The sequence below is a fragment of the Rhincodon typus genome, chromosome 16 (genome assembly GCF_021869965.1).
Source record: "Rhincodon typus isolate 14 chromosome 16, sRhiTyp1.1, whole genome shotgun sequence".
Taxonomy (NCBI): Eukaryota; Metazoa; Chordata; class Chondrichthyes; order Orectolobiformes; family Rhincodontidae; genus Rhincodon; species Rhincodon typus.
Window position 1 is genome coordinate 59,814,826 of NC_063347.1, and position 14,318 is coordinate 59,829,143.

Below are 14,318 nucleotides of genomic sequence, written 5' to 3' on the forward strand. Positions count from 1 at the left end.
TCCCAGAACGTTGAGTTGCCAGTCCTGCTGTTCTGTCAACCACATCTCTGTGATGTCAATAATATAATTCCATGTGTAAATCCACACCCATAAATCATCTGTTTTACATATAAACATCTTAGCATTAACATAGAGGCCATCCAGCCTTGCCTTACCCCCTTGAAACTCAACATGTTTGAACGCTGTCTGCCTCGAATCCTTTACTATAGTATGTTGTGTGTATTTTGAAGTAACACTCTGTGTCCCTCCCCATGCTGAACTATTTTAAACTCAACAGCACTAGCAAACCCACCCACAAGGTTGTTGATCCCATTCTGGTTCAGGTGTAGACTGGCCTGCTTGTAAAGGTCCCACCTTCCTGGAAATGATTCAGAAATCCAATACCCCACTTCCTGCATCAACTCTTGAGCCACTCATTCATCTTCCCTATGCTGCGGTCTAGTTCTGCTTCTATCTCTTGTGAACTTACAGGTTGTTGGCACCATGGTATTGCCAATTTAGTACAATTCAGCGCATATTAGCTATGAAGTGCTGTATGGGCCAACCAAGAGCTGCTGATGCTGCATTGCACTTTAGCAAAACAGGCAAAACCCCTCGCCATCCAATAACTCTGTTCCTGTATTGTTCGATTCTTGCCACTGGGATGTCATGGTTTTAGAGATTTTAGATATTAATCCGGTAGTACTGATAACTACCAGCAGATGGCAAACTCAGTCTTCGTACCCTCAGTAGAATGAGTTGTCCGAGTGTTTTCGTTTTTGATGTTCAAGTCCAGGGCTCAGTGTGTAAAACAAGACATAAAGCATCTAATTCAAGTGCAGAAATAGTGCCCAGTACTGAGGACAGCAAAACTTAATTTATCATATTATTATGAAGTGAAAGGTGCAGTTATGCAAACATACATAACCAACATAGGATTTGGGATCAGGAGTAGGTCATTTAGTCCTTGAGCCTGCTCTGGCATTTGATAAGATCATGGCTGATATTACTGAGGCCTAAGTCTGCTTTCTTGACTATTGCTACAATCTTTGACTCCTTTGTTAACCAAGAATTTATCAAACCTCGCCTTAAAAATATTCAACAATTCTGCCTCCACTTGGTCCCTGAGAAAAAGAATTCCATAGACCAATGACATTCAGAGAGAAAAAAAATTCTCCTCGTCTCTGTATTAAATGTGAAATCTCTTATTTTAAACTGTGTCCATGGCTCTCAAGTCTCCCACAAGGGGAATCATTCCTCAGTTTCCACGCTGACCAGTCCCCTCAGGGTTTTTTATTTCTCGATAAGGTCATCTCTCATTCTTCTAAACTCCATTCTTCTATCCTTTCCTCATAAGATAACCCATTTGTTCCAGATATCAATCATGTGAACCTTCTCTGAACTGTTCCTAATCTATTATATCTTTATTTAAATAAGGAGACTAAAACTGTACACGGTGCACTCCAGATGTGGTTTCATTCTATTTACTTTCTAATCACTAGCTGAACCTGCATACCACTTTTTGTGTTTCATGTACCAGCACACCCAGGTCCCTCTGTATATCGGAGTTTTGCAATCTTTCTCCATTTAATTTCTTTTCTACTCTTCCTGTTAAAGGGAACATGTTCATAATTCCCACATTGTACTCCATCTGCCAAATTTTTGCCCACACACTTAACCCATCTATATCCCTTTGTAGACTTGTTATGTACTCTTCACAATCTACTCTCCTATCTATCTTTGTGTCATTGGCAACTATACATTTCGTCATTGATACAGATTGTAAATAGTTGAAACCCCAGGATTTAGTACTGGGGCATCCCTGTGGCATTCAACAAGTTACAGTTTACCAACCTGAAAATTACCCAATTATCCCTCCTCTCTGCTTTCTATTAAATAACTAATCCTGTCTCCATGCTGATGTTATCCTTTACATCATAGGCTCTTTTTTGAGGTGGCACCTCATCAAATGCCTTTTGGAAATCAAGGTACACTGTAGAGATAGTAGGAACTGCTGATGCTGGAGAATCTGAGATAACAAGGTGTAGAGCTGGATGAACACAGCAGGCCAAGCAGCATCAGAGGAGCAGGAAAGCTGACGTTTCAGGTCTAGACCCCTCTTCAGAAAATATCCCCTTTACGGACATTGCTTTTTACTTCCTCAAAGAACTCTAACAAATTAGTCAAGAATGATTTCCCTTCAACAAAAACCACACTGACTCTGCTGGATTGCATTGTGATTTTCTAAATATCCTGCTATAACCTCCTTAATAATGGGTTCCATCATTTCTCTATGAGAGAGGTTGGGCTAAAAGGTCTGTAGATTCCTGGTTTCTGACTCGCTCCTTTCCTGAATGGAGGAGTCATATTTGCTATTTTTCCAAAAGCTGGGAACTTTGGAAAATTACAACCCATGCATGTACTATTTCCACAGCCAAATCTTATAAGACCCTAAAGGATGCAGACCATCAGCCTTTAAGACCAATCATTTTCTTAGTTTCTTTTCCCTATTGTTCATAATTGTTGTTATTTCCTCTCGCCATTGCTTAATTATACAGTCATTTCTAGAATGTTATTTTTGTCTTCCCCAGTAAAGGTTAGGCACAAAATGTCAATGCTTTCACAACTTCCTTATCTTCTATTATCAATTCCACAGACCTGTGCTCTAGAAAATCCATACTTACATTATTTATTCTTTTCCCTGTAAATACGTGTAACATTGTAAACTCTTACTATCTGCTTCAATATTTCTAGCTATCTTTCTCTTATTTTCTAATTTTGCTTCCTTATTGTTATTAATTCCTTGCTTGTTTTAAATTCTGTCCAATATCCTGACCTGCCACTAATCCTCATGAAATTGTATATATTTTTAATTTGATAAAATCTTTACCTCCTCAGTTAGCCATAAATGGTATATTCCCTATAGTCTGTCTTTCTCCTTATAATGTGTCTTTGCTGAGTGTTATGAAATAACTCCTTATTTAAAGTTTTTGAGGAGACTTTGTATGTTCCTTATATTTCCATCACAACAACCCTACTGTCCTACCCCAACTTTATTTCCTAGTTAATTTTAACTAGCTCTGATGCCATTGTAATAGCCTTTATTTAAGTATAAAACACTAGTCTTAGATACGTTCTTCTCAGCCTCAAACTGAATGTGAAATTCAATCATATTATGATCTCTTCTATTACCCTGAATCTCTTTCATTATAAGGTTGTTCATTAATCCCATTGCACATTGCCAGATCTGGTGTAGCCTGCTATCTGGTTGGTATTAGAATGTGCAGCTGTATGAAATCTTTAAGGCCACCTTTGCCAATCTGTTTCGTTAAGCAATTACTGTAATGTTGGAGTTGACATCTCTCAGATGAGATATAAAACTGAGGTCCTGTCTGTCCCCTCAGATGAATGCAAAAAATCTCCTGCCACAATTTGAAGAAGTTCTCTGGAGTTTTATCCGATATTTATCCCTGAACCAACATCACTCATAAAAAGATTATCTGGTTATTTTCACATTGTGGACAGAGTATCTATTGTGACAACTGTGTAAGCCTGTGCAAGGATGGACTTACAGCTAAACAATGCATTTTCCAGAAAGCAAACAGCACGTTCTATTTAAACAGAGTTTCTACAAAATAGCAAACTAAAGAAACGTAGAAATCAATCCTAGCCATTCCAGACATAGTTTACAAGGGAATCAGTGATTATCTCTATGCAGAATTATGCCATGACTAAAAGCAGGCACTTGTGGAATTTTACACAGACATAGGGGATGCTGGAAAACCTCATCATGTCTGGCTGCATCTGTGGAGAGAGAAATAGAATTAATGTTTCAAGTCTGGTATGACTTCTTCAGAAATGAATCTAGCTGTGTACAAATTGTCTGTTGTTTTTTCTAAGTTAAAACAGCACTTCAAGAAGTATTTTGTTAGCTGTGAGGTGTGTTTGAACATCCTGTGGTCATTAAAGGTTGAAGTATTGCAGAAATGCAAGTTGTTCTCTTTACTGCCACTACTGCTACTTCTCACCTTTAATTCTGCTAGTGCATTGTGTTATTACTGCCTAATATTAGTGCTACAGTAGGAATATAGGAGCAGGAGGCCATTCAAGGAGATCATGGCTAATCTGTGGCCAAACTCCATATACTTGCCTTTGGCCCATATCCCAAAATACTTTTTCTTAACATTTATCTATTTCAGGTTTAAAATTAAGAACTGACCTAGTATCAAATGCTAGTTTGTGGAAGAGAGTTGCAAACCTCTACCACCCTTTGTGTGTAGGATTGCTTCTTAACATCTCTCCTGAACAGTCTGGCCCTAATTTTTAAACTTTGCTTCCTAATTCTAGAACCATTGGAAATAGTTCATTTATATCTATGCTGTTAATATCTTGAAAACTTTGATCAGGTCACTACTTAAGCTTCTAAATTCGAGAGAAAACAGGCCTAATTCATATCGTTTCTCCTTATAACTTAACCCCTGAAGTCGAGAGATCATCTTTGTAAATATACGTTGTACTCCCTCCAAGGTCAATATATCCTTCTAAGGTTTGCTGCCCAGATTTACTCACAAAACTCTAAGTGGGGTTTAACCAAGGTTTTGTATAACTGAAGCATTACTTCTGGATCTTTGTATTTCAGTCCACTAGACATAAAGGCCAGCATTCTATTAGCTTTCTTCATTATTTCTTGATTATTGATTGTGCCGTTTTAAAGATCTATGCACCTGAACCCACAAGTCTGTTTGTGTATCCACTGTATTTAACTTTGTACCATGTAGAAAGTACCCATACCTATTCTTTTCTGTCCAAAATGGATAACATGACACTTGCTTACATTTGAAATCTACCTGCCACAGTTTTGCCCAATAACCTTGTCTATCCATAGCCTTTTGTAATTTTATGCTATTATCTAAACTCTCTACAATGCTGCCTAACTTAGTGTCATTGGCAAATTTGGATCAATGATTTTCTAGGCCAATATCCAATCTGTTAATAGATAATGTAGGATAATTGAGGGCCTAACATATATCCTTGTGGGACCACTGATCATATCCTGATAATTTGAGTACTTATGCATATTTATTCCTACTTTCTGTCAACTTTTATTCAATCAAATTCCCAGCCATGTCAGCAATTTGCCTTCAATTCCTTGGGTTTCTTCCTTAGTTAACAGTCTGTTATGCGCGACTTTATCAAGTGCCTTCTGGAAGTCCGTATAAACAACAACCGTAGATATTCCTCTGTCTACTATCTTAGTCACCTCTTCAGTGGCCTGGCGGCACAGGTGGCACAGTGCCATGGACCCAGGTTCAATTCTGGCCTCGGGGTACTGTTTGTGTGGAGCTTGCACATTCTCCCTGTGTCTGTGTGAGTTTCCTCCCACAGTCCAAAGATGTGCAGGTTAGGTGAATTGGCTATGGGAAATGCAGGGTTTCAGAGATGGGATAGTGGACTGGGGCTGGGTTTGGATGGGATGCTCTTCAGAGGGTCGGTATGGGCTCGATAGGCCGAATGGCCTGCTTCCACATTGTAGGGATTCTATGAAGCTATATTTCTAATCTTTCCTCAACTTCAACATTCACTCTCAATGTGTCCAGTTTTTGAGCACACTGTGCAAGTAGTTGTTATAAACCAACACATCATAGAACATAGAACAAAGAACTTTACAATGCAGTACAGGCCCTTTGGCCCTCGATGTTGCACTGACCTGTGAAACCAACCTGAAGCCCATCTAACCTACACTCTTCCATTATCATCCATATGTTTATCCAATGACCATTTAAATGCCCTTTAAGTTGGCGAGTCTACTACTGTTGCAGGCAGGGCATTCCACGCCCTTACTACTCTCTGAGTAAAGAACCTACCTCTGACATCTGTCCTACATCTATCACCCCTCAATTTAAAGCTATGTCCCCTCGAGCTAGCCATCACCATCTGAGGAAAAAGGCTCTCACTGTCCACCCTATCTAATCCTCTGATCATCTTGTATGTCTCTATTAAGTCACCTCTTAACCTTCTTCTCTCTAATGAAAACAGCCTCAAGTCCCTCAGCCTTTCCTTATAAGACCTTCCCTCCATACCAGGCAACATCCTGGTAAATCTCCTCTGCACCCTTTCCAATGCTTCCACATCCTTCCTACAATGTGGCGACCAGAACTGTATGCAATACTCCAAGTGCGGCCGCACCAGAGTTTTGTACAGCTGCAACATGACCTCATGGCTCTGAAACTCAATCCCTCTACCAGTAAAACCTAACACACCGTATGCCTTCTCAACAACGCTGTCAACCTGGGTGGCAACTTTCAGGGATCTATGCACATGGACACCGAGATCTCTCTGCTTATCCACACTACCAAGAATCTTACCATTAGCCCAGTACTCTGTATTCCTGTTACTCCTTCCAAAGTGAATCACCTCACACTTTTCCGCATTAAACTCCATTTGCCACCTCTCAGCCCAGCTCCGCAGCTTATCTATGTCCCTCTGTAACCTGCAACATCCTTCCGCACTATCCACAACTCCACCGACTTTAGTGTCATCTGCAAATTTACTAACCCATCCTTCTACGCCCTCATCCAGGTCATTTATAAAAATGACAAACAGCAGTGGCCCCAAAACAGATCCTTGCGGTACACCACTAGTAACTGAACTCCAGGATGAACATTTCCCATCAACCACCACCCTCTGTCTTCTTACAGCTAGCCAATTTTCTGATCCAGACCGCTAAATCACCCTCAATCCCATGCCTCCGTATTTTCTGCAATAGCCTACCGTGGGGAACCTTATCAAACGCTTTACTGAAATCCATATACACCACATCAACCGCTTTACCCTCATCCACCTGTTTGGTCACCTTCTCAAAGAACTCAATAAGGTTTGTGAGGCATGACCTACCCTTCACAAAACCGTGTTGACTATCCCTAATCAAATTATTCTTTTCTAGATGATTATAAATCTTATCTCTTATAATCCTTTCCAACACTTTACCCACAACTGAAGTAAGGCTCACTGGTCTATAATTACCAGGGTTGTCTCTACTCCCCTTCTTGAACGAGGGGACAACATTTGCTATCCTCCAGTCTTCTGGCACTATTCCTGTAGACAATGACGACATAAAGATCAAAGCCAAAGGCTCTGCAATCTCCTCTCTAGCTTCCCAGAGAATCCTAGGATAAATCCCATCCGGCCCAGGGGACTTATCTATTTTCACACTTTCCAGAATTGCTAACACCTCTTCCTTATGAACCTGAATCCCATCTAGTCTAATAGCCTGTACCTCAGTATTCTCCTCGACAACATTGTCTTTTTCCTGTGTGAATACTGACGAAAAATATTCATTTAGCGCCTCTCCTATCTCTTCGGGCTCCACGCACAACTTCCCACTACTGTCCTTGACTGGCCCTAATCTTACTCTAGTCATTCTTTTATTCCTGACATACCTATAGAACGCTTTCGGGTTTTCCTTGATCCTACCTGCTAAAGACTTCTCATGTCCCCTCCTGGCTCTTCCTAGCTCTCTCTTTAGGTCAGGGTGGTGATTATTTTTCTACATCAAAAGAATGGGTTTTGTCCTTGTTTTGCAAATTCCTTCATGGCTATCAATATATAGCATTTACCATTTCTGACCCTCCTGCACAAGTACAGCTCCTGTCCCACATAGTTGATCACCCATGTCTTCCCTTGATTTGAGAGTGCGTGGTCCACTACCTCTCAAAATATCAACCTCCATGCGCGCTCATCTGTTGACCAACATTGATTATCAAACCACGAGATGAAGGACCACATTAACCAGAGCCGTGCTTGTAATAAATACCTATTCAGCAAGCTAAAGAGCTACTTATGACGTGTGACATACCAGACGACCATGATGAAGCTTGCAGAAGACCTCTTCATTCTCACAGGAACTGATTATATTGGCAATGGTGACTATGATATGACTATTGGGAGTTAGAAAACTGACTTCAATGACTCCCGGTGAGATTGTAGAATGCCTGAAAGAATGCTTCAATACTTACAGTCTTCCAGATATTGTGATGAATAACAATGGCCCTGAATAATTGGGAAATTTGATACTATATATTATCTCTATACCATCCCCAGTCAAACTGAAAGGCTGAGATGGCAGTGAAAATTGCCAAATTGATCATACAGAAATTGAGCAGATTCTGCACAGACTTGCACAAAGTGTGGAGTGTGGAGAACTACACCTCCTGAAGGCATAGAAATTAGTCCAATATAAAGACTAACGTAGCAGCACACCTGAATCTTTTCATCCAATATTGAAACCAGAAGTAGTGACAGGCATGAGTGACAAACTCAAGGTGAAATGACAGGAAAGCAAATTTGCCTTCAGACAAACTTGCAGACAGACTCTGGCAATCATTATCAGCGTTTAGCACTGGAGAGCCAGTCAGAGTGCAAACATTTGATGCTGTCAACAAGAGTCAGCTCATGTGGCAGCTTGGGATCTGTGTAGAGCAGTTTGGAGAAAGGAATTTGTACATAATGTAATGGCTGACTTATCATAGTCAAGTGTATTCTACCTCTGCTGCAAGTGCTTTCTCTTTAGTTTTTATCAGCCGTTAAAACATTACACAAAACAGTCAACTGAGTTAGCACTGCATGTTATCAACTGTAACATTTGCACTTACACAGGGCTACCACTGGACTTGTTTTGCCTGCAGAGTATGTTCTCTGAACTCCAGACTAATCTGAAATCAGTAGTGTTGGTCCTGTTCATTAATCACATCTTGTTTATGTTTTAAATTTTTGTGGGTGTCAGTGGAGTTAGCATGTTCATCTCTGAACTCGGTAGTGTTTGTTGTATGTGCTGAATAAACTCTGTTATATTTCTGTTATGCTTTCTCTGAATACACATTAGTAATGAGGTTGAAGACATGCTCGCCAAGCTGGTAGGTTTGGTTGCAAACGTATCGTCACCCTACTAGGTAACATCGTCAGTGCACCTCCGGTGAAGGGTTGGTGTTCTGTCCTGCATGTTATTTATATGCCTCAGTTTGTTGGGGTGTTTGGTACCACTTCCGGTTCTGTTTCTCAGTGGTTTGTACACAGGGTCTAATTCAATGTGTGTGTTGATGGAGTTCTGGTTAGAATACCAGGCCTCCAGGAATTCCTTGGTGCGTCTCTGTTTGGCTTGTGCGATTATGGATGTTGAACTTTACTAATAGCCTTCACCCCAACCTCAAATTCACCTGGACCATCTCCAATACCTCCCTCTCCTTCCTGGACCTCTTTGTCTCCATCTCTGGTGACTGCCTCGAAACCGACATCTATTTCAAGCCGACTGACTCCCACAGCTATCTGGACTACACCTCTTCTCACCCACCTTCCTGCAAGAACGTGATCCCCTACTCCCAATTCCGCCACCTCCGCCACATCTGCTCTTGTTTACAAAAAGGCAAGTAACCAAAGAGACTAATGTAGGGTGTAAAGTTAGGGTGTTGGTGTAGAGTCTTACTTGTTTTGCTCTTTGGTTTAGCTAGGGAGATTTTTTTCCTCTGGGTGTTCAGTTGACTTGGATTTACAATAGAATGTGTTGGCCTTGGATTATATGGGTTGAACTGTCTTGATGAGGCCAAATTGCCTTTCTTGTTCTGCGCTCCATTTCTTTTAAACATCTATAAAGCTGGTTTATAACATATATCCCGCACATCCCAGATGTCCTCCTATTTCAAGGACCACAACTTCCCCCCTCCGGTGATCGAAAATGCCCTCAACCACATCTGTTGCGTTTACCGCACCTCTAACCTCACAGCCCCGCCCCCCAACAAAAATAAAGACAGAATCCCCCTTGTCCTCACATATCACCCCACGAACCTCCGGATTCAACGTATCATTCACTACTACTTCTGCCACCTACAAATCGACCCCACAACCAAAGATATATTTCCCTCCCCACCCCTATCTGCCTTTCGTAGGGACTGCTCTCTCTGCAACTCCCTCGTCTGCTCCACACTCTCAATAACCCTAGTACCCCCGGCACCTTTCCCTGCAACTGCAGGAAGTGCTACACCTGCCCCTACACCTCCCCGCTCACTTCTATTCAATGCACAAAACAAGCCTTCCACATCAGACGGGTTCACCTGCACATCCGTCAGTGTGACCTACTGCATCTGCTGCTCCCAATGTGGCCTTCTCTACATCGATGAAACCAAGCAGAGGCTTGAAGACCATTTTGTAGAGCATCTGCACTCTGTTTGTGACAAACGACAACACCTTCTGGTCACGAACCATTTTAACTCCCCCTCCCACTCCCTGGGTGACATGTCTATCCTGGGCCTCCTCTGGTGTAACAATGACGCCACCCACAAACTGGAGGAGCAGCACCTCATATTCCGCCTCAGGAGCCTCCAGCCCAATGGCCTAAACTTGGATTTTACCAGTTTCAAAATCTCCCCAACCCTGGCCTCATCCCATGACCAACCCTCCCTCTCATCTCCGCCTCCTTGACCTGACACAATCTGTCCATCTTCTCTCCCACCTATCCGCCCCTCCTACCTCACTGACCAATCCCCAGCACTCCGTACCTACACTCACCTATCACCATCCCACCTATCTTCCCCAACCCCACCCCTCTATTTATTTCTGAGCTGCCTTCCCCCTCCCCATTTCTGAAGAAATGTCCCAACCTGAAACGTCAACTTTCCTGTTCCTCTGACGCTGCCTGGCCTGCTGTGTTCCTCCAGATCCACACTGTGTTATCTCTGACTCCAGCATTGGTAGTTCTTGCTATCTCTGAGGATTATCAAACAGCCTGACAAGCACCAAATCCATGTAGATAACCTAGGATATGAGGAGACTGATAATGACTCCTGAACTACCAGGCCATAGAAAACTTGTTTACAAGAAGGCAAGTAACCAAAGAGACTAATGTAAGGTGTAAAGTTAGGGTGTTGTTGTAGAGTTTTACTTGCTTTGCACTTTGGTTTGTTAGGGAGATTTTTTTCCCTCTGGGTGTTCAGTTGACTTGGATTTACAATAGAGTGTGTTGGCCTTGGATTATATGGGTTGAACTGTCTTGATGAGGCCAAATTGCCTTTCTTGTTCTGCACTCCACTTCTTTTAAACATCTATAAAGCTGGTTTATAACTGAACATTCTGGAAGTACAACCATGCAAACAAGGTACTCATTGTGTACTGGAGATTAATTGAAATCTGAGTCACTTTAAGATCATCTGTAAGTGGCGGACATGTCCTAAATGCAAGATGAGGAAAATGATTCTTTGATTCTTATGTATTTCAGCCCAATCCCTGTTTAATTGTGTCCTTTAGGAGGATATTTCTGGGGGATCATCCAGTGCAGTTATATGGATAGAACTGAGAAATAAGAAAGGGAAGATCACCTTGTTCCAGTTGTATTACAGGTCCCCCAATAGTTAGTGGGAAATTGAGAAGCAAATACGTAAGGAGATCTCAGATTTCTGTAAGAATAATAGGGTTGTAATGGTAGGGGATTATAACTTTCCAAACATAGACTGGGACTTCGACAGTGTTACAAGCTTGGATGGGGAGGAATTTGTTAGGTGTGTACAAGAAAACTTTCTTATTCCATATGTGAATGTACCTACTAGAGAGAAAACAACACTTGACCTTCTGTAATAAGGCAGGGCAAGTTACAGAGGTGTCAGTTGGGGAGCACTTTAGGGCAAGTGATCGTAGTTCTATTAGTTTTAAAATAGTTATGGATCAAAAAGTTAAAGTTCTAAATTGGAGTAAGGTCATTTTTGATGGTATTAGACAAGAACTTCCAATAGTTTGTCGGGGGAGTTCATTTGCAGGTAAAGGGACGGCTGGAAAGTGGGAGGCCTTTAAAAATGAGATAACAAGAGTTCAGAGACAGTATGTTTCTGTGAGTGTGAAGGGTAAGGCTGGTAATTGTAGGCAGTGCTGGATGACTAGAGAAATTGAGGCTCTGGTGAAGAAAAAGAAGGAGGCATATGTCAGGTATAGACAGCTGGGATTAAGTGAATCCCTAGCAGAATATAAGGGCAGTAGGAGTATACTTAAGAGGGAAATCAGGAGGGCAAAAAGGGACATTTGATAGCTTTGGCAAATAGAGTTAAGGAGAATCTAAAGAGAATCTATAAGTACATTAAGGTCAAAAGAGTAACTAGGGAGAGAATATAGCCCCTTAAAGATCAACATAGCTGTCTATGTGTGGAACCACAAGAGATGGGCAAGATACTAAACAAATATTTCATGTCAGTATTTACTATGGAGAAGGACAAGGGGAAATTTCAATCAATAGTGATATCTTGAAAAGAGTTCGTATTATAGAAGAGGAGGTGCTGGAGGTCTTAAAACGCATAAAGGTAGATAAATCCTGGGACCTGATAAGGTGTTTCCCAGAACTTTGTGGGAAGCTCAGGAAGAGACTGCTGGGCCCCTTGCTGAGCTATTTGCATCATAGACAGCCACAGGTGAGGTGCAGGAAGACTGGAGGTTAGCTAATGTAGTGCCATTATTTCAGAAAGACTGTAAGAAACAGCCAGGGAACTATAGACCAGTGAGCCCTACATCAGTAGTGGGTAAGTTGTTGGAGGGGATTCTGAGGCACAGGATTTACATGCATTTGGAAAGGCAAGGAATGATTAGGGATAGACAACATGGCTTTGTGCATGGGAAATCATGTCTCACTAACATGACTGAGTTTTTTGAAGAGATGACAAAGAAGATTGATGAAGGCAGAGCAGTAGACTTTGTTTCTCTGGACTTCAGCAAAGTGTTTGACAAGGTTTCACATTGGTAGACTGGTCACATGGGATATAAGGGACCTAGCCAATTGGGTACAAAATTGACTTGAAGGTAGGAGACAGGATGGTGCTAAAGCGTTGCTTTTCGGATTGAAGGCCTGTTTCTCCAGTGGTGTGCCTCAAGGATCAGTGCTTTTTGTCATTTATATGAATGATTTGGATGTGAACTTAGGAGGTATGGTTAGAAAGTTTGCAGATGACGCCAAATTATGTCGTGTAGTGGGCAGTGAAGAAGACTATCTCAGATTACAACAGGACCGTGATTAGATGGGCCAATGGGCTGAGTAGTGGCAGATGGAGTTTAATTTAGTTAAATGTGAGATGTTGCATTTCAGTAGGGCAAACTTGGCAGGCCTTATAGATTAATGGTAAGGGCCTGGGGAGTGTTGTCGAACAAAGAGACCCAGGGGGAGGCATGTGAATAATTCCTTGAAAGTGGAGTCACAGGTAGACAGGGTAGTGAAGAAGGCATTTGGCACGCTTGCCTTCTTTGGTCAGAAAACTGAGAATAGGAGTTGGGATGTCATGTTGCAGCTGTACAGGACATTCCACTTATAGAATACGGAGTACAATTCTTGTTGCCATTCTATAGGAAAGATGTTGTTAAACTTGAGAGGGTGCAGAAAAGATTTCTAAGGATGTTGCCAGGACTGGCGGATTTGAATTATAGGGAGAGACTGTTAGATTGGGGCTTTTTTCCCTGGAGCATTGGAGCCTGAAGGGGTGACCTTATAGAGGTTTATAAAATTATGAGGGGTATGGATAGGGTGAATAGCCAAGGTTTTTTTCCTAGGGATGGGGGGATCCAGAACTAGAAGGTGTAGGTTTAAACTGAGAGGGGAAAGATTTAAAAAGATTCTAAGGGGTGGCTTTTTCATAGAGAGCGTGGTGCATATATGGAATGAGCTGCCAGATAAAGTGGTGGAGGCTGGTACAAATACAACATTTAAAAGGCAGGTGGATGGGTATATGAACAGGAAGGGTTTAAGAGGGATATGGGCCAAATGCTAGCAAATTGGACTAGGTCAAATTGGGATGTCTGGTCGGTACGGACAAGTTGGACCAAAGGGTCTGTTTCTGTGCTGTATAACTATGCTGGAGCTGTTTCAGATTCCTTTGCTCAAAGTCCTGAAGCATAGGAAGTTCATGAATAATTTTGTTACTTATCCTGTTTAATATCCCTCAAATGTTTTCATTGGCTGAAAGCACTGGCTAGTGCTCCCTCTCCACACATTTGTCATTGTTCTGTGAAGGATGTCACAATGAACTAAAACTACAAAGTAACCCTTTGGCCAAAACATTTGATGAAAACTTCAAACCAACAGAAACTGATTTTGTGCCTTCCGTAGCAATGCTCATGATGGTGGTCTTTTGACTATGTTTTTGTAACTGACTTAGAGAGGTTACAGTGCTAAAGGAAGTGTGAATAGGCATACCATCAGAACATTACGGATATACACTTTTAAGATGGTAATTAGCACATTTCCCAAAGCTTAGCCCTAGTGTATTTTCCCCCTTCGTTGTGCGAAGATGGTAGTTCACACATTCAACCTACAGAACCACTTT